This window comes from Triticum aestivum, chromosome 4A (genome assembly GCF_018294505.1).
Source record: "Triticum aestivum cultivar Chinese Spring chromosome 4A, IWGSC CS RefSeq v2.1, whole genome shotgun sequence".
NCBI lineage: Eukaryota > Viridiplantae > Streptophyta > Magnoliopsida > Poales > Poaceae > Triticum > Triticum aestivum.
This window is the reverse complement of record NC_057803.1, coordinates 314,164,208-314,184,430: the sequence shown is the minus strand read 5'-3', so window position 1 is coordinate 314,184,430 and position 20,223 is coordinate 314,164,208.

Sequence of the window (20,223 nt, the reverse complement as noted above, 5' to 3'; positions counted from 1 at the left end):
CACAAATCAAACCAACATGATGAAAGTGACTAGATGAAATTCGCGTGTACCATCAAGAACACTTTGCTTATCATAAGAGACCGTTTTGGCTTGTCCTTTGCCTCAAAAGGATTGGACTACCTTGCTGCACTTTTGTTAATATTATTGTTACTTGCTCATTACAAATTATCTTGCTATCAAACTACTCATTACCTACAATTTTAGTGCTTGCAGACATTACCTTGCTGAAAACTATTTGTCATTTCTTTCTGCTCCTCGTTGGGTTCGACACTCTTACTTATCGAAAGGACTACGATTGATCCCCTATATTTGTGGGTCATTAGTCCATAGCTAGTAGCTAGATGGCCTTTTCTCCCTTTTTGATTCTCAATACCATGTTCTCCTCGATGTTCTTGGAGATATATCTGATGTAATCTTATTTTGCAGTGTGTTTGTTAAGATCCGATGATGTGTGGATTTATGATCAGCTTATCTATGAATATTATTTGAACCGTCTCTGAATTCTTATATGCATGATTAGATATCTTTGTAATTCTCTTCGGACTATAGGTTTAGTTTGGCCAACTAGATTGGTTTTTCTTGCAATGAGAGAAGTGCTTAGCTTTGGGTTATTATCATAATCTTGCGGTGTCCTTTCCCAGTGACAGTAGGGGCAGCAAGGCACATATTGTATTGTATTGTTGCCATCGAGGATAAAAAGATGGGTTTTACATCATATATATTGCTTGAGTTTATTCCTCTACGTCATCTCATCCTACTTAATGCGTTACTCTTTTCTTCGTGAACTTAATACTCTAGATGCAGGCAGGAGTCGGTCGATGTGTGGGGTAATAGCAGTAGATGTAGAATCATTTTAGTCTACTTGACATGGATGTGATTCCTATATTTCATAATCATTGCCTTAGATATCGTCATAACTTTGTGCTTTTCTATCAATTGCTCGACAATAATTTGTTGACCCGCCGTATTATTTGCTATCTTGAGAGAAGCCTCTAGTGAAACCTATGGTCCCCGGGTCTATTTTCCATCATATAAGTTCCTGATCTTCTATTTTCCATCATATAAGTTTCTGATCTACTATTTTGCAATCTTTTACTTTCCAATCTATAAACCAAAAAAACCCAAAAATATTTACTTTATCGTTTGTTTAGTTTTATCCATCTCTATCAGATCTCACTTTTGCAAGTGACCGTGAAGGGGTTGACAACCCCTTTATGATGTTAGGTGCAAGTTGTTTGATTGTTTGTGAATGTATTGGTGATTTGTGTGTTGTCTCCTACTAGATTTATACCTTGGTTCTCTAACTAAGGGAAATACTTATCTCTACTTTGCTGCATCACCCTTTCCTCTGTAAGGGAAAAACCAACGCAAGCTCAAGAAGTAGCAGGAATAATTTGTGGCGCCGTTGCCGGGGAGATCTATGCCAAGTCAAGACATATCAAGTACCCATCATAAAACTCTCATCTCTTGCATTACATTATTCGCCATTTTCCTCTTGTTTTCCTCTCCCCCACTTCTAAAACGATTTTCGAATTTTTTGCCCTTCTTTCTATATGCCTTTTTGCTCATTTGCTATCTTTTCTTGTGATGCCACATGCCTTCTATTTGCTTGCATCTTTGCTTGCTAAAAATCTATTGTTATGGATCCACTTAAAGTTTTCTACTTGGATCATCTTCGATCGACATGTGCTCATCCTGAAACTCCAATGAGTTTAATTGAGGGAAAATCTTTAGATGAGCATGCTCATTTTGTGCATCACTGTTTGCCAGAAAAGAGAGACTCCTATGGAATCAAATAATTTTTTTGCTATGCTATGCTTGGAATCTTTGTGAACTTTGTGATTTTACTTGTTGCTCTAAGAACCCTAAAAAACACCTTCCCTACTTATGTGAGTTCAATGATAATGAAATCTTATCTTCTTATGAAAAGGGTGTTTACAGTTACTGTGATATCGAACAAATTAAAGAATTTGTTGCTTTTAAGGGCACTTATGAAGTTGCTTATTTGATTGAAAAGTATGATATTACTCTCTACAAATCTATTTTTTGACATACTTAAATATTTCTATGAAAACTATGCTCACAATGCCTATGTCAAAGAATTTATTGAGAGAATGACCGTTGCTTTGGAAGAAAATTATGATATGCATGAATCTATAGATAATTATGATTCCGTTGATTTGATTGAAATATCCCTTGATGAACAAGATGCTTGCTATTCTTGTGGCCATGATGCCAATATTTATGGAGATGAATTTGCTATAGTTCCTTATGTTAAACATGAGATTATTGCTATTGCACCCATACTTGATAGTTCCTTGAATCAAAAGCATGATTACAGTGATGTTATTATAAATTCTATTAAAGTCAATTGTGCTAATGATATGCAAAACCCCAAGCTTGGGGATGCTAGTTTTGCTATGTCCTCTACTTATTGCAATGATCATGATTGGGGTGATAATGCTTCTTATGGTCTTGAAAATTTATTTAAGCCTCATGATGAATATGTTCGCTACAATATTGAAAGTGGGTTTGGAAGAGTGTCAACTTTAGGAAATAATGATCCCAATACTTTGGAGATTGATAAGTCTTATGATTTTTTGATAAAAGTGGGTTTGGAGAACTCATGACTTTATTTGATGATCCCACTATTTTGGATGAGTGTCAACTTTGCATGCATGTGGATCATGAAGAGAATATTTTATGTGATAGTTATATTGTTGAATTTGAATATGACCCCACATGTAATTATTATGAGAGAGGAAAATATTGGTGTAGAAATTTTCATGTTACTAAATTACCTCTCATTATGTTGAGATTGCTATTGTTCCTTTCTCCTTCCTTGCATATGCTAGTTTTTGCTTGCCTTGATAATTTATTTGCTTATAAGATGCCTATGCATAGGAAGTATGTTAAACTTAGATGTGTTTTTCACATGCTACATGATGCTCTCTTCGTGTTTCAATTTCTATCTTTCATGCGAGCATCATTAAAATTATCCATGCCTAGCTAAAAGGCTTTAAAGAAAAATTCTTGTTGGGAGACAACCCAATATTTTCCTTGATGTTTTGCAATAAACAATTCATCTAGCCTCTATTAGATGTTTTTTGTGTTTTAATTAGTGTTTATGCCAAGTAAGACCTTTGGAATGGCTTACGATGATAGTTGATTTGATCTTGCTGAAAACAGAAACTTCTACACTTAGTAAAACAATTCTTAGTTTTAACACAAGCGTGGTAAAATACTGATTATTTTTGAAGAAGATTAATATACAAGTTTCCTAGGTTGTCCTAAGTTTTCAGAATTTTTGGAGTTACAGAAGTATTCGAGAGTTACAGATTACTACAGAGTGTTCTGTTTTTGACAGATTCTGTTTTCTATGTGTTGTTTGCTTATTTTGATGAATCTATGGGTAGTATCGGGGGGGGGGGGTATGAACCATGGAAAAGTTGGAATATAGTAGATATTATACCAATATTCAAAATTACCAAAAGTGGTGATTTATTTTCTTATACTAACGGATCTCATGAGATTTTCTGTTGAGTTTTGTGTTGTGAAGTTTTCATGTTTTGGGTAAGGATTTGATGGACTATGGAATAAGGAGTGGCAAGAGCCTAAGCTTGGGGATGCCCAAGGCATCCCAAGGTAATATTCAAGGATAACCAAGAGCCTAAGCTTGGGGATGCCCTGACAGGCATCCCCTCTTTCGTCTTCGTCTATCGGTAACTTTACTTGAGACTATATTTTTATTCACCACATGATATGTGTTTTGCTTGGAGCATCTTGTATGATTTGATTCTTTACTTTTAGTTTGCCACAATCATCCTTCCTGCAAACACCTTTTGAGTCTTACACGCATGAGTCGTGATTTATTAGAATACTCTATGTGCGTTACTTATATCTTTTGGGCTAGGCAATTTTGCTCTAGTGCTACACTTATATCTTTTTAGAGCACGGCAGTGGCTTCATTTTGTAGAAATTATTAAACTCTCATGCTTCACTTATATTATTTTGAGAGTCTCTAAACATCATGGTAATTTGCTTTGGTTATGAATTTAGTCCTAATATGATAGACATCCAAGAGGGATATAATAAAAACTTTCATATAAAGTGCATTGAATACTATGAGAAGTTTGATTTCTTATGATTGTTATGAGATATAGAGATGATGATAGTAGATTCATGCTAGTGAGTAATTGTGAATTGGATAAATACTTGTGTTAAGGTTTGTGATTCCCGTAGCATGCACGTATGGTGAACCGTTATGTAACAAAGTTGGAGCATGAGGTATTTTTTGATTGTCTTTTCCTACCAATCTACCCCCTAGGAGCATGCGCGTAGTACTTTGTTTCGATGACTAATAGATTTTTGCAATAAATTTGTGAGTTCTTTATGACTAATGTTGAGTCCACGGATTATACGCACTCTCACCCTTCCACCATTGCTAGCCTCTGTAGTGCCGCACAACTTTCGCCGGTACCATACACCCACCATATACCTTGCTCAAAATAGCCACCATACCTACCTATTGTGGCATTTCCATAGCCATTCCGAGATATATTGCCATGCAACTTTCCACTGTTCCGTTTTATTATGACACGTTCCATCATTGTTATATTGCTTTGCATGATCATGTAGTTGACATCGTATTTGTGGCAAAGCCACCATTCATAATTCTTTCATACATGTCACTCTTGAGTCATTGCAGATCCTAGTACACCGCCGAAGGCATTCATATAGAGTCATATTTTGTTTTAAGTATTGAGTTGTAATTCTTGAGTTATAAGTAAATAAAACTGTGATGGTCTTCATTATTAGAGCATTGTCCCATGTGAGGAAAAAAATAAAAGGGCGGCCAAAGAAGCCAAACAAAAAAAAGAGAAAAGAGAGAAGGGGCAATGTTACAATCCTTTTTTCACACTTGTGCTTCAAAGTAGCACCATGGTCTTCATGATAGAGAGTTTCCTATGTTGTCGCTTTCATATACTAGTGGGAATTTTTCATTACAGAACTTGGCTTGTATATTCCAATGATGGGCTTCCTCAAATTGCCCTAGGTATTCATGAGCAAGCAAGTTGGATGCACACCCACTTAGTTTTATTTTGATCTCTCATAAACTTATAGCTCTAGTGCATCCATTGCATGCCAATCCCTATGTAACACCCACGATGCGGCTATATCTCCCACGTGCTGGAGCATGACTTAGAGGCATAGCCGCATAGTAGGCATGTTGCAAGAGGGGTAATCTTTACACATCCCATGTACTGAATAAGAAAGGGATAAAGAGTTGGCTTACAATCGCCACTTCACACAATACATAAATATAGCATTACATCATCCAGAATGCAATCAAGGTCCGACTACGGAACCAAATAAAGAAAGACAACCCCAAATGCATAGATCCCCGATCGCCCCGACTGGGCTCCACTACTGATCAACTGGAAACAAAACAACACAACAAACATGATCTTCATCGAGATCCTCCTTGAGCTCGGTTGTGTCACCTGCACGGTTATCATCGGCATCTACAACTGTTTGAAGTAATCTGTGAGTCACGGGGACTCAGCAATCTCACACCCGCGAGATCAAGACTATTTAAGCTTATGGGTAGGAAAAGGTAGTGAGGTGGAGCTACAGCAAGCACTAAGCATATATGGTGGCTAACATATGCAAATAAGAGCGAGAAGAGAAGCAACGCGGCGGTCGCGAACTAGAAGTGATCACGAAGTGATCCTGAAACTACTTACGTTCAAGCATAACACCAGAACCGTGTTCACTTCCCGGACTCCACCGGAAAGAGACCATCATGGCTACACACGCGATTCATGAGTTTTAATTAAGTTAAGTGTCAATTCTCTACAGCCGGACATTAACAAATTCCCATATGTCCATAACTGCGGGCACGGCTTTCGAAAGTTCAAACCCTATAGGGGTGTCCCAACTTAGCCCATCACAAGATCTCACGGTCAACGAAGGATATTCCTTCTCCCAGGAAGACCCGATCAGACTCGGAATCCAGGTTACAAGACATTTCGACAATGGTAAAACAAGACTAGCAAAGCCACCCGAATGTGCCAACAAATCCCGATAGGAGCTGCACATATCTCGTTCTTAGGGCACACCGGATGAGCAAGACGTCGGGTTGGCATAGACCCTGGTTGCCCAGGGGGCACCGGACATCGCTTAGGTTGGACCAACACTTAGAGAAGCACTGGCCCAGGGGGGTTAAAATAAAGATGACCCTCGGGAGCGCGACTCCCAGGGGAAAAAAGGCTAGGTGAGGCAAATGTAAAACCAAGGTTGGGCCTTGCTTGAGGAGTTCTATTCAAAGCGAACTGTCAAGGGGTTCCCATAATACCCAACCGCGTAAGGAACGCAAAATCAAGGAACATAACACCAACATGACGGAAACTAGGGCGGCAAGAGTGGAACAAAATACCAGGCATAAGGACGAGCCTTCCACCCTTTACCAAGTATATAGATGCATTAATTAAGCAATGTATATATAGTGATATCCCAACCAAATCTATGTTCCAACATGGAACAAACTTCATCTTCACCTGCAACTAGCAACGCTATAAGAGGGGCTGAGCAAAGAGGTAACATAGCCAAACAACGGTTTGCTAGGAAAGGTGGGTTAGCGGCTTGACATGGCAATATGGGAGGCATGATAAAGCAAGTGGTACGTATCGCGGCATAGCAAAAGAGCGAGCAACTATCAAGCAAAGATAGAAGTGATTTCGAGGGTATGGTCATCTTGCCTGAGATCCCGCAAGGAAGAAGAATGAGTCCATGAAGAAGACAGACGGACATAGTCAAACGGATCCTCACAAATGTGACGTTATTGGAACTAACCCGAAGAAGCAACACCAGAAAGAAGCAAGCAACATAGTAAACAACCATCACATAAGCATGGCATGATGCACAACCAAGTATGATGCATGTCCGGCTTAATGAGGCATGGCATGGCAAAGTGCAGAAACAATCCTACGAATTAAGTGGAGCTCAATATGCAACTCCGTTGCATATTAACGGAACACCATGTAACTTATTTAGTTCACTCTCGTTTAGGTACCCAACAATATTAAATGTTGTTAAACATGGCAAGTGGTGGATCATATGAAAACTACCTATCTAGGCAAATTTAAATGAGGCGAGAACAACAAGCAACAAGTCCGGAGAAATCCTCATGAGCATATATTAGATTTGGAGCTGTTCTGCCCTAAAGCATATTTTATAGTTGTTAAACATGCAAAGCAATGTCACCATGTTAAACTAGGCAAAATTCTACCCCATTTACATATAAAGATTAATTAAATCCTAGCTATGGTTAATTAGTTATGAATTAAATCATTTTAGCATGTTATTTAAGCAAATTAAAGCAAACATCATTTTAAACATGTTAAACATGGATAAAAGTGGCATATTATGAAACTACACAAAATTCTAGGCATTTTACGTATATAAGTTGTTTTAATCCGATGCACGGTTGTGGAGATATTAAATACATGAAGTATGAGGGTTGTTCTGCAAATAAGTAATTCCTGGATAAATAGACAAATTCCTCCATAACAGAAAAAAAACAAGGCAGGCCAAAACTAAAACGGCTGGGCTGCGCACCACGGGCTGAGGCCCAGGACGGTGGAGGGTGCTGGGCTTGGAGGCTGCTGGTAGGGACGAGGCCCACGAGGCTAGGTCAACGGGGGAAATCACTCGTTCCTGGACAGAATGAGATGCGGGGCGCGGAGGCGTTCGTCCTCCTTTGGACACCGGGGAGGCAGCGGCGCGGAGCAGAGAAGCAGCAGAGGGACTCGGTGGGGCGAGGGACCACGGGAACCGGCCGGATCCGAGGCAAGGGTGGCGGTGGAAGGCGATGGCTTGGCGGTTGGCGTCCACGACGTCAGCTGTTGCCTGAAGAATGATGACAGGGAATTCAGAGAAGCAAACAAGGAAGTGGAGAGGAAATAGATGGCGAGGGAGATGCCAGGGGCGCGAAGGGGCCTGCCTGGGGTCGCCGTCGACGACGAGGTCGGTCGTCGGAGGCGCAAAGGCGAGGCCATGCTTGCCTGGGCGGCAAGGCGTGGTTTCCTGAAGCAGAGGCCGCGGCGGTCTGCAGGAGGCTTAAGAGGGAGCCTCGGGGATGGGGCGTCGGGGCTGGAACCGGTGCAGAGGAGGTCAGAGGCGAGGCGGAGGGCGCCGGAATGGGGCAGATTTGGAGAGGGGAGGCAGAGCAGAGGCAAGCCAGCGGCGTCCGGATCCTCTTGGCAGCCTTGGTGTTCGTCCATGGAGGTCCCCTGTCCAAAGGAAACGAGCATATGGATGAGCAGCAGGAGAGGAAACCAAAGAGGGAAAAGGAGGGGAAGGGGAATGGGGTAGCGGTCTTTTTCTTGTCGCCGGTGGTGATCGCCGACAGTAGGTTGAGCTCCTGCTCGAGGAAGGAGCAGCGCGAGGGGCTGGGCTGCTTGGTTGGTCGGGGATGCAAAACGAGGAGGTGGTTGGTTCGGCCGGGTGGGGTGGATGGATTGGATCGATGGATGAAGCAGTGGAGAGCGATGGGTGGTTGTTGGCTGAAATCGAGGAGGAGGGGATGGATCCCGAGATGGATCGAGTCCAGGTGGCGGCGGCCGGATTGGACTGATGGGTCAAGCCTCCTAATTTTTAGGGTTGGACCTCAAGTATATATAGCAAGTGGATTTGGGGTGCATCTGGGCCATCGATTAAAATCGGACGGTCAGGAAAAATAGGCTAAGGAGTCCAATTAAGAAAACGGTGATGTTTTGTAGATGTTTGGGGATGATCCGGACGCAACGGTGACGACTGCCCGGGTCGGGTCCGGGGAAGCTTTCGGACGCGTGCACGAGGAGGTCCGCGGGCTGACGAGAGAGCTTAGGTTGGGCCTAGCGGTCGGTAGTGGACTGTGTAGACGGTCTAGGGAGGAAAGAGAGGGAAAGCCCGGCAACAGTTTTCGGAGATCGAAAACGTCTGACGATAGACCGACTATATTGTCGCTATTAGTTATCCGTTGGGGCGTCAAACGAACTCCGAATGCGATGAAACTTGGCGGGCGACCTACTAACAACATAACAACACTGCACACCAACTTTCAACCCATTCCGAGAACATTTTACGGCCACTTATAAAATACTATTTCAGATGTGCCGCGGGCGCGTGCGAGTGTGATTGGGCTCAAAACGGACAACGGAGAGAACTGGGAGAACCCAGACGAATGCACGTTTTGAAAATATGCAGATGCAATGTGGATGATGACATGGCAAGATGCAACACGCAAGCAAAAGACATGGCAACAACAACGAATAACTGGAAGACACCTAGCGCATCGGTCTCGGGGCGTCACAACACTCCACCACTATGAGTGTATCTCGTCCCGAGATCTAGGATGCCAACGGAGAGAAACAGAAGAGGAAGAGAAGAGGTAAAACAAAGTTACTTCTTGGGCAAACGAATTAAACCACAAGCCTTGAGAGGTTGAACAAATTGAAAGAAAGAACAATAACAAAGATGAACAAAGTTGAAAACACTCCGTTCAAAAGTGGAACAATGAACCTTACTAGAACCTTGTGGGTAGAAAGATATAAGGAAAATGTTACAATGGACAAGAAGTATATGCAAGCACTCCGGTTGAAACGAGATGTACAAGGGACAATAAAGACCAATTACGACAACACTCCGGTTGGAAAAGGAAGGTAAAGAATATGAGCTTGGTAAAATGAAAGCGCTTGGATGAGAGTCCGGTTAGAAGAGGAATGATAGACACAACACTCCGGTTAAAACAAGATAAAGAAGGAATAAGAATGATATAATTTGGACATCACTCCGACTGTAAATGGAAGGAATAGAACATGAGCTTGACAAAACGAGATGATGGTTGAATATAGCAACAATACCATGCCTCCGGAAGGAATGTAAGAATGGAATCAAAAGAATGGAGGGGAAAACAACATCTTCTACCTCAAATGAGCTTGAAAAGCATCTTTAGTAGAAGGGTCGAATGGAATTGTTGGAAAACCAACAACGAAAAGAACAAGGTTGTAGTGGGCTTATGGAGAACATCTCAAACTATGAGGTGAAATTCTGTCACTAACGGAAACAATAGATTGGATTAATATCAACAAGGAGATGAGAAGTTATTTCATCGGAAGGATAAATGAAGAACTTGGGTCATTGATAAACACCATAATAGCAACATTCCTTAGGGAAGGTTTTAGGTGAAATCTAAGCCAAGATAACTCCAATGAATAGATTATTGGGTTAAAAAGATCTCGCGAACGAAATGAAAATGATGGGTTTAAAATATCTCATTCCTGACAACTTGTGAATCATGAAACACGAAGGGAAATTGTAAAAAATGACATAACACCACCTCGAAAAATAAAGTAGAATGAATTGCACTTCAAAATAATATTAAGAAGACTTGAGCTCCTCTGAAAAGAATCTCGATGAACACTTCGAGAAGGAATTAAATCCTTGATGAAACCTCATGTAGAGCCTCCATGAAGAACTCCGGTCATAAAAGTATGATATAAGGAAATTGAAGTTGAAAACACAAGGTGAATCCTTGCGATGATTAGATGGAGGTTCATGATGATATAACCGAGAAAAACTTGCAACTCCGGAGAAGAAAAGATGAAACACTTGAAAACGAGAATTTGATTAGCCTCTGGAATAAGGAGTTGAATATACTCGATGAAACAAGAATAAGAATTACATTATGCTTATCCTTCATCAATTAACTTGATGACAGGCAACAGATTTGGCATACTACCCATTATGATTGGAAATATAAATGAGAGATATAGCGTAAACTCAATGGACCACCGGTAGGATTTGGAAACAACGAGTGAGATGATATGATGACGAAGGAAGAAGAATCTTTGAATAGACCACCGTAAGAATTGAAAACGATTGAATAAAAGATAAAGAAACACCGAGAAGAATTAAAGAACGAATGAAGATACTTGAGGGAATTAATATTTGAATGATGCACCGGTAAGATTTGGACAACGAGAGCTAAAGGCTGGAATGAATAATTCTGAGTTGATGGGCTTCATAGAATCAAACTGAAAGACTCCTTAATTGCTCCGGATGGATGAAAAGAATTCTCATAATGAAAACAATTATGAGAGGATGGCATCACGCTTGAACTGAGAATCCTCGAGAGAAGGCACAAGATTTAGAGGAAACACTTCTTCAGTCTTCAAATTCGAGAATGATGGCGAGAAACACCACCAAGAATTGTTGAGACACTCCGGAATAATGAAGAACAGAAAAGTTGAACCAACGATGAAAAGAATTTGAAAGATCTTGGAGAAAGACATTTGACTGATGATAATCCATTCTTACGTCAAACTTTGAAAGATTTGAGAATAGCTCCGGTAAAATTAGAAGAGTCAGGTAAGATCCTGGGAAAAGACCTGTGGGTTAGGGCCCACTCAAGAGAAACACCATTGAAATGATTTAAAAGAGAGAATTCTCCGGTTGAGTTAAATCGCTTGAAAGAGATAACCACCTCAAAATAGTTTGAACGGTTTGGACTAAAAACACGAATCTTCTGAGATATCTTCAGCACTCCAGAACAAATGAATAGCGAGAGGTGAAAGACTAAGAGGTGCAACGACATGAGAAAACATTTGAAACGAGGAAAAGAATACGATCAACACCAAAAGCTTGATTTGAATCCACCGGAGAAGAAAAAGTAACGAAGAATGATGAACTTGAAGCTTCCTTAGTATCTTCCTGAGAATCACTTGTAGGATCGAAAGTATGTCTAGAGGGGGGTGATTAGACTACTTGACCAAATAAAAACTTAACCTTTTCCCAATTTTAGTTCTTGGCAGATTTTAGCTATTGTAGGACAAGTCAAGCAATCATCACACAATTCAAGCAAGCATGCAAAGAGTATATTGGCAGCGGAAAGTAAAGCATGCAACTTGGAAGAATGTAAAGGGAAGGGTTTGGAGAATTCAAACGCAATTGGAGACACGGATGTTTTTCCTGTGGTTCGGATAGGTGGTGCTATCCTACATCCACGTTGATGGAGACTTCAACCCACGAAGGGTAACGGTTGCGCGAGTCCACAGAGGGCTCCACCCACGAAGGGTAACGGTTGCGCGAGTCCACGGAGGGCTCCACCCACGAAGTAGGAACCTTGTCTATCCCACCATGGCCATCGCCCACGAAGGACTTGCCTCACTAGCGGTAGATCTTCACGAAGTAGGCGATCTCCTTGCCCTTACAAACTCCTTGGTTCAACTCCACAATCTTGTCGGAGGCTCCCAAGTAACACCTAGCCAATCTAGGAGACACCACTCTCCAAGAAGTAACAAATGGTGTGTTGATGATGAACTCCTTGCTCTTGTGCTTCAAATGATAGTCTCCCCAACACTCAACTCTCTCTCATAGGATTTGGATTTTGTGGAAAGAAGATTTGAGTGGAAAGCAACTTGGGGAAGGCTAGAGATCAAGATTCATATGGTAGGAATGGAATATCTTGGTCTCAACACATGAGTAGGTGGTTCTCTCTCAGAACATATGAGTTGGAATTGTGTATGTGTTCTGATGGCTCTCTCCACGAATGAAGAGGAGGTGGAGGGGTATATATAGCCTCCACACAAAATCCAACCATTACACACAGTTTTCCAATCTCGGTGGGACCAAATCAACAAACTCGGTCGGACCGAAAAGGTAAACCTAGTGACCGTTAGAGATTTTCGGTGGGACTGACATGCAACCCGGTAGGACCGATATGGTTAGGGTTTGGGCATAACGTAATCTCGGTGAGACCGATTACACAAACTCGGTGAGACCGAGTTTGGTAATAAGCTAACCAGAGAGTTGGTCAGGCAAACTCGGTGGGACCAATTTGCTCTTTCGGTGAGACCGGAAAGTTACAAAAGCGAAACAAAGAGTTTACATTGCAATCTCGGTGGGACCGATTTGCTCTTTCCGTGAGACCGAAAAGTTACGAAAGGGAAACAGAGAGTTTGCAATCCCATCTCGGTGAGACCGAGATCCCTATCGGTAGAACCGAATTGCTAGGGTTTGGCAGTGGCTTATGACAAGTGAAACTCGGTGGCGCCGGATAGGAAGAATCGGTAGGACCGAGTTTGGCTTAGGGTTTAGGTCATATGTGGATATGGGAAAGTAGTTGAGGGTTTTGGAGCATATCACTAAGCACATGAAGCAAAAGGCTCATTAAGCAACACCTCATCCCTCCTTGATAGTATTGGCTTTTCCTAAAGACTCAATGTGATCTTGGATCACTAAAATATAAAATGAAGAGTCTTGAGCTTTTGAGCTTGAGCCAATCCTTTGTCCTTAGCATTTTGAGGGTTCCACTTTCACATCCATGCCATGCCAATCAATGAGCTTTCCTGAAATAGTCATCTTGGAATAGCATTAGCTCAATGAGCTATATGTTGTTATGAATTACCAAAACCACCTAGGGATAGTTGCACTTTCATCACCGGATAAGAACATGAAGGAAAATAATGGAGAGACTTCCATTAATAAAATGGATAGTTGATTAAGAAATCTGAATTCTTGAAGAAAAAGGGTGGGAGGGTGGGAAAAAACCAAGGCAACTTGGGACGGATGAAACAAATAACGTTGAGAAGACCTGAGTTGATCTTGCGGATGTTGAAAAAGATCGGATCCACTTGAAGCGAAAACACGCCGGTTGAAAAGGATTGACATGACAATCTCGATTATCCTGAAGGATTAGTATTCACATAGAAATATGAGAACACTGTTTAGGAAAGGTATGGAATCAACATTTGACTTCGAAGCAACTCGAATACCACAACTGAAAAACAAAACAAAGGATTGGCTTGCAAAATAAGTCGGAATAAACATATGATAGAGATTTCATCCGAAGTTTTCGTGGTGGGGCCCACACGGGCTCGATCGTGCAACACCATCATGTACAAGGCAGTGCACATGACATACGAAGCGTCCCTGAGTCAGCATAGCCAAGGACTCTTTAAGATACAACGAGACCATTGTAAAACAAACCGTGGATAGGCGGACCACTAGACGTCGATCCCCAATTTCATATCATACATCTATCGAAAAGATATCCTAGGAGTTACTTGAATTCCCACTTATAAACTCCCGAAACTTTCTAGTAATGCAATCAGGTGTTGGGGATACACGGGAAGCATAATATCTCATCCGAAACTAGCAAATCCTACATCCAACTGTATCCATCCTTCAACACATAACCAAGAAACCGTCGAAAATAATTTACCTCAACCTTCGAAAAGCATATGTTATACGAGTTATGGCAATACTCCCGAACTCCCGCCCCAGTACTTGGTGGCGTCGAGGTTATCTCACCAACAACTGCATAAAAGAGATTTTCAATGTCGGTGAACTCAGGTATTCCAGAACTACAATGATAAAATTGTGACGACAACACCTCAGAGCTCAACTCCCCGGGACACTACCACAACCCCTAAATGCCAGGAGGCACCAAGAACAATGTTCTCGTCACAAAACCATCTGAACGATTCCAAGATACCTGCGTGATCCTAAATTTTTTTCGTGAAATTTGAGAAGAGAAAAGTCAAAACTTCTATGTCAGGAGGCCTCACCAGAGCGACGAAGGGACTGGGGAGTAAAAAGAATCCTACTCTCTGATATATATAATCCTATAAACTCAAAACATTTTTTCTAGACTCAACAACATCAGCGATTCGATCAAGCAGGGGGATCCTAAGTTGGGGATGGCTCTGATGACCAACTTGTAACACCCACAATGCGGCTATATCTCCCACGTGTCGGAGCACGACTTAGAGGCATAGCCGCATAGTAGGCATGTCGCAAGAGGGGTAATCTTTACACATCCCATGTACTGAATAAGAAAGGGATAAAGAGTTGGCTTACAATCGCCACTTCACACAATACATAAATATAGCATTACATCATCCAGAATACAATCAAGGTCTGACTACAAAACCGAATAAAGAAAGACAACCCCAAATGCATAGATCCCCGATCGCCCCGACTGGGCTCCACTACTGATCAACTGGAAATGAAACAACACAATGAACACGATCTTCATCGAGCTCCTCCTTGAGCTCGATTGCGTCACCTACATGGTTATCATCGGCACCTGCAACTGTTTGAAGTAATCTGTGAGTCATGGGGACTCAGCAATCTCACACCTCCGAGATCAAGACTATTTAAGCTTATGGGTAGGAAAAGGTAGTGAGGTGGAGCTGCAACAAGCACTAAGCATATATGGTGGCTAACATACGCAAATAAGAGCAAGAAGAGAAGTAACGCGATGGTCGTGAACTAGAAGTGATCAAGAAGTGATCCTGAAACTACTTACGTTCAAGCATAACACCAGAACCGTGTTCACTTCACTACTAGGAAAAGGCCTACTAATGGCGCACCTAATTTGGCCATTAATGGCACATTAGTGGTGCGCCATTAGTGCCACGCCATTAGTATATTTTACTAATGGCGCACCACTGGTGCGCCATTAGTATCTGGTATACTAATGGCGGACCTCAGATGCGCCATTAGTATATACAACAGTGCGCCATTAGTATGCCTCCCAGGGGGCCATGTATACCCAGGTGCTTTGGCATACTAATGGCGCACAACAACAAGATGCGCCATTAGTAACTTCGGCATACTAATGGCGCACTGTTTCATGATGCGCCATTAGTATCCTTTGGCATACTAATGGCGCACTGTGATGTGATGCGCCATTAGTATGAATATTAGGTTTTTTTATTTTTTATTTTCTGTTTTTTGCACAGGTTACAAAATGTATAATTGGACAAAATATAGACAGCACACATCAACAACAGATTCATCGAATACAATAGAAGATTAGTCTCTGAATACAATTCATCATATTAGTCTCCGAATACAATTCATCATATTAGTCTCCGAATTGAAAAGACCGAACAAAGATAGAACATTATATTACAAGTCTCGAGACCGCGAGTAGCGAGTTTGTCTTCACATTACAAGTCGATATCGATCATCTAAACTACCATCACATAGAAGAGAGCTGCGGTCATCACGATGAGCATCATCACGATGAAACTCGTCTTCATCCGGTTCCTCCAACGCTCCCTCCCCTCTCCCGCTAGATAGCGGGCGTATCTAGATTCGGCCTCGGCCCTAGTGGTGTACCCTTTGTAACTGTTACCGCTGAATCGGTGAACCTGTCTCCGACACTCCTCCCAGTCGTCGTAGACTCCGGGAACCTTACCCTTGTACACGACATACGACGGCATCGCTATGCACTAGCCAAACGAAACGTTAGTACCAATTCACAGACAATACATAAGCAATATATAAGTATGCAACAGAACGATCGGAAGAGAAAAGCAAGACATTAATAGCATCGATTACATCTAAGTTGAACGACTCTCGAAACCAAAGAGACATACTACAAGTTCATTAAAGTTTAATTACAACATGAGCCAATCGATGTTTCAGAACTAGACACAGCATCACTGCTTTCGACTCGACTCAAGGGACCGGAGCGTGGATGAAGCCGCCGTCTATCGTGGGAGTCATGAAATAACGGTCGTTGTCAGCCTGCATTTGTAGCATTGTGTCGATGTCACTGTTGGACGGTTGATTTCTGAGGTAGAACTGCCCCGAGGTACGAAGGACATCTTGATGGATGATTTCCGCAAACTCCGACTGGATGCGAAAGAATTCTTGTCTGATGTCCGCGTCCTGGATTGCCGACACGCTCGCGGCCCAATCTTTGAGTTTACTCGGTAGCAGAAGTTGATGATGGTCCCGTACGATCGCCCGCATGTGATGGATGGCGTAGTAGGCACCCTTCTGACCGCCAGGCGGCTGCTTGACGCAGCAGAACGTCGTATTGTGGGAGAACACGTGCTTGCCGTACTTACGAATAGGCCTGGTGAAGGTGCCTCCAGATTTGGCGTAGCCGGGGAGAACATCATCAAGAACCTTCTTGACATTTGTGTAGTCTACGTTCGAATGACGGTCCGGGTCGAAATACGTGGCCATGGAATATTTGGGGCTTAGGAGGATGAGCGTGCAATGTGTGTCACTGCAGAAAACACGGAATGTTAAAAGAAAAACGATCGAAATCTAAGAATTCATATGTTACGGGGCGGTTGAGGGGAGGACTTACTCGGGAAAGTAAGGCACGAGGAAGTTATCCTTATCTTGGTTTGCCAGAATGACGCCTTCGAGGTAAGAACTCGCGACTTGCCGGTCCCCAGCGCTGCCCAAGATCTTGGCACGCATGTAGAAGGGGTCGACTATCACGATGTCCGGGGTCTTGTCGCGAATGATCCGCATCTCCATACTCAGCGAAAATAGCCGAACGAAGGTGTAGTGCAGCGGATGAAGGTTCAACATAGCGTGGATGTCATCAAACCGCAGGACGATCGTACCCCCGATGGAGTTATCCACAAAGCCCTTGCCCTCTGGCACCTTGGCCGCGAAAACCGGGTATGCCACATCCTTCTCTCTGAGACGCCGCTTCTCCAAAGAAAGAACACTGTCATGCAGACTCCGCATAGCACCGGTTGCAGCATCGAGCATATTTCTCGGTAGCATCGGCCTACCCGCCACATGCAGCCTCCTCATTAAATCCTCAGGTGAAGGTGGCCCGTCCTGAGCACGGATCGTACTCGGTGCCGGCTGGCCCGCACCCTTGTTAGTCTTTCTTTTGCGTGCCTTCTTCTTCTCCTGTAATGGGACCGAGTTCTGCTCACAGACCGCCTTCTTGAGTGTGTTGGGGCTGATAATATTTCGCACCTCGCCTATCTGAGGCTCGGTGAAGTCGGCAGCTGGAGGCGTCTCCTGAGAGCTGAACTGCAGACGACGCCTGTTGCAACTTGGCTTCTCCGCGGTACCAGCTAGATCGCGCACGTCTTTTGTTGGGTTGGGTTCTTCAGAAGGAGGCCCCATGAAGTCGCCACCGTACCCATGATCGGCAAAGTACTGATCGACGTTGCCAAATGTATCGTCGTCGTCGTCGTTCTGATCCTGTGCCATATGCATGTTTGGATCCAGTGGCATAGGGATGTCCGGCACCGTTGCGGCGGTCTTGCCATGGGGCCGACTTGGCGCCGGCACGACTGGCGGTGTTGTCTTTGGGGTGGTGTCCCCCGCCCCCAAACGAATCTGGCTCTTCGGCCAAAGCAGGGGCCAGCTCAGGCAGGCGCTGAGGGTCATCACGTCATCATCGTCGGCCCCGACGGGTCGAATCGGAGGTAACAACTCGTCGCAGCCTGGCAGCACCCGAACCAGTTGAACCCTAAACAAGTTGGGTGGCATCTGGGTACCGTGGAACAAGGGGTTGCCCGGTTGAACGATTTTGCCCTTGGCGACATCGACCAACTCGTTGTTCACGAAGTGCAGGAGAGTGCACGGAACGTCGGCGGCGCCCTGCGAAAACATGTAGGGCGTCAGGGATGCCCAGTCAAAGGCAAGGAGATGAAGTCCTCGGCCGAGAGAGGCTTAATTAGTTACCGTGATGATGGCGTCGAGCTCGGCTAATGTCGAGGCACCGCCAACGGCGGGCGTGCAGTTGACGGAGGGGCCGCTTGCTGCAGAGGTGGCGGCCGGCGTACACCCGGGTGCATTAAGCTCCCGTGCCGGCGTCGGAGACACCAATGCCGCCTCCGCCGGAGACACCAATGGCCCCGCCATCGCGTTCTGCGAGTTGCTGGCCGTGAAGCTAGGAATCGGGGGCGGCCCCTGTTGGCCGCCCGCAATCCACGCACTCAACCCCTCGATCAAGGTAGGCACAATGGCGGTGATCGTCGCTCCGAGTTGTTGTTGCACTTGCTCTTGGACAATCTCCGGAATCCGCGCCACCTGTGCCTTGAGTTCTTGAACCTCGCGCGCCTGGCTTTCCGAGCTGGTCTTTTTCTCCTTTCGCCCACCAGTGTTATAGTATGACGACCATTTTGTCGACAAGCCTTTGCCGGCCACACGACCAGCTGACGTCGGCTTACTGAGCTTATCCTTGTTCTTCATTACATTCAACGCCCTATTTAGAGTGGTGTCCCAAGGGTTGCTCTTAGTCGACCCCGCGCTACTGCTTTCAGTCGCCTGCGGAAGGAATGTGAACCATTTAGAAATTTGGCTTCATTAATTAGAATGCAACCATATGGAGCTAATTACGCGGGGGTGTATTCCTTACCAGAACAAGCTCAAGCGCCCTGGTCTTCGGATCCGTGGTAAGCTCCTTTGTTTTCGGGTCCTTCTTGTACCGGGCCCTGACAAAGTTCCTGGTCTGCTTGTCACCGTATTTATCGAAGAGGGGCGGTAGGCCTTGCTCGGCACGGTCCGCCTCCTCCTTGTCCCATATAGGCTCCGCCACTCTGTAACCGCCGGGACCGAGTGTGTGTTCCCCTAAGTTCAGCTCCCGCATTTCTTTCCCCCACTGACTTGATTCGGAGTTTGCGGTGCTCGAGCAATTGATCTTGAAGTCGTTGTAGTCATCTTCGGTGATCGAAGGATTTTTCTCCTTGATCTTCTCATAACTCTCACCTTTCTCGATCATTCTCTTCACATTGCTTTTCCAAGTAGACAGGGCCTTGCTCATCTTCGTGAGGGCAGCATTGTTCACTTTATTCCCTTTGAGGCTTGTGTTTTCAAATTCAGCGGGGAACTTGTATCGTTCGTGCAGCTTCGTGAAGAGGAGGTTGCGCAAATTCCCTCGGTCAGGATGCCTCAGGTTCTCGGTGTTGATCGAGACGGTGCTCCGGAGAATGCACCCGAGCTGAAGCGAGTACCCCTTGACTATTCGTTCGGGCGCCGTTGGATTCCCGTCGGAGTCCACTTCAGTAACTTCCTCCTTGAGGGTGCGGAGCACGGTCGGGCGCCGGTCCTTCCGTTGCCTCTTCGGTTGGCTGCCATCTGTGCGTGCGCCGCCATCATCAGTGGTGGCATCCTCGGCGGCACCATCAGTGGTGGCATCAGTGGGGTCATCCTCGGCGGCACCATCAGTGGTCTCAGGATCGGTGGGGAAGGCGGCGTCCTCATACAAGTGAGGTTGTTCCTCCATCTCCTGGGACAGCTCCCAGAATGCCTTGCCGCCCGAACCCCCGGCCTCATCGTTGTTGGCCATGTTTCTCTCTAAATAGGAACAAAGTTTGGTCAAAAAGTTGGTTATTGTCAAGGAACAAGATCATGGTCTCATCATTTAGGGTTTGTCGACACCGAGGCATCCTAAAAGCT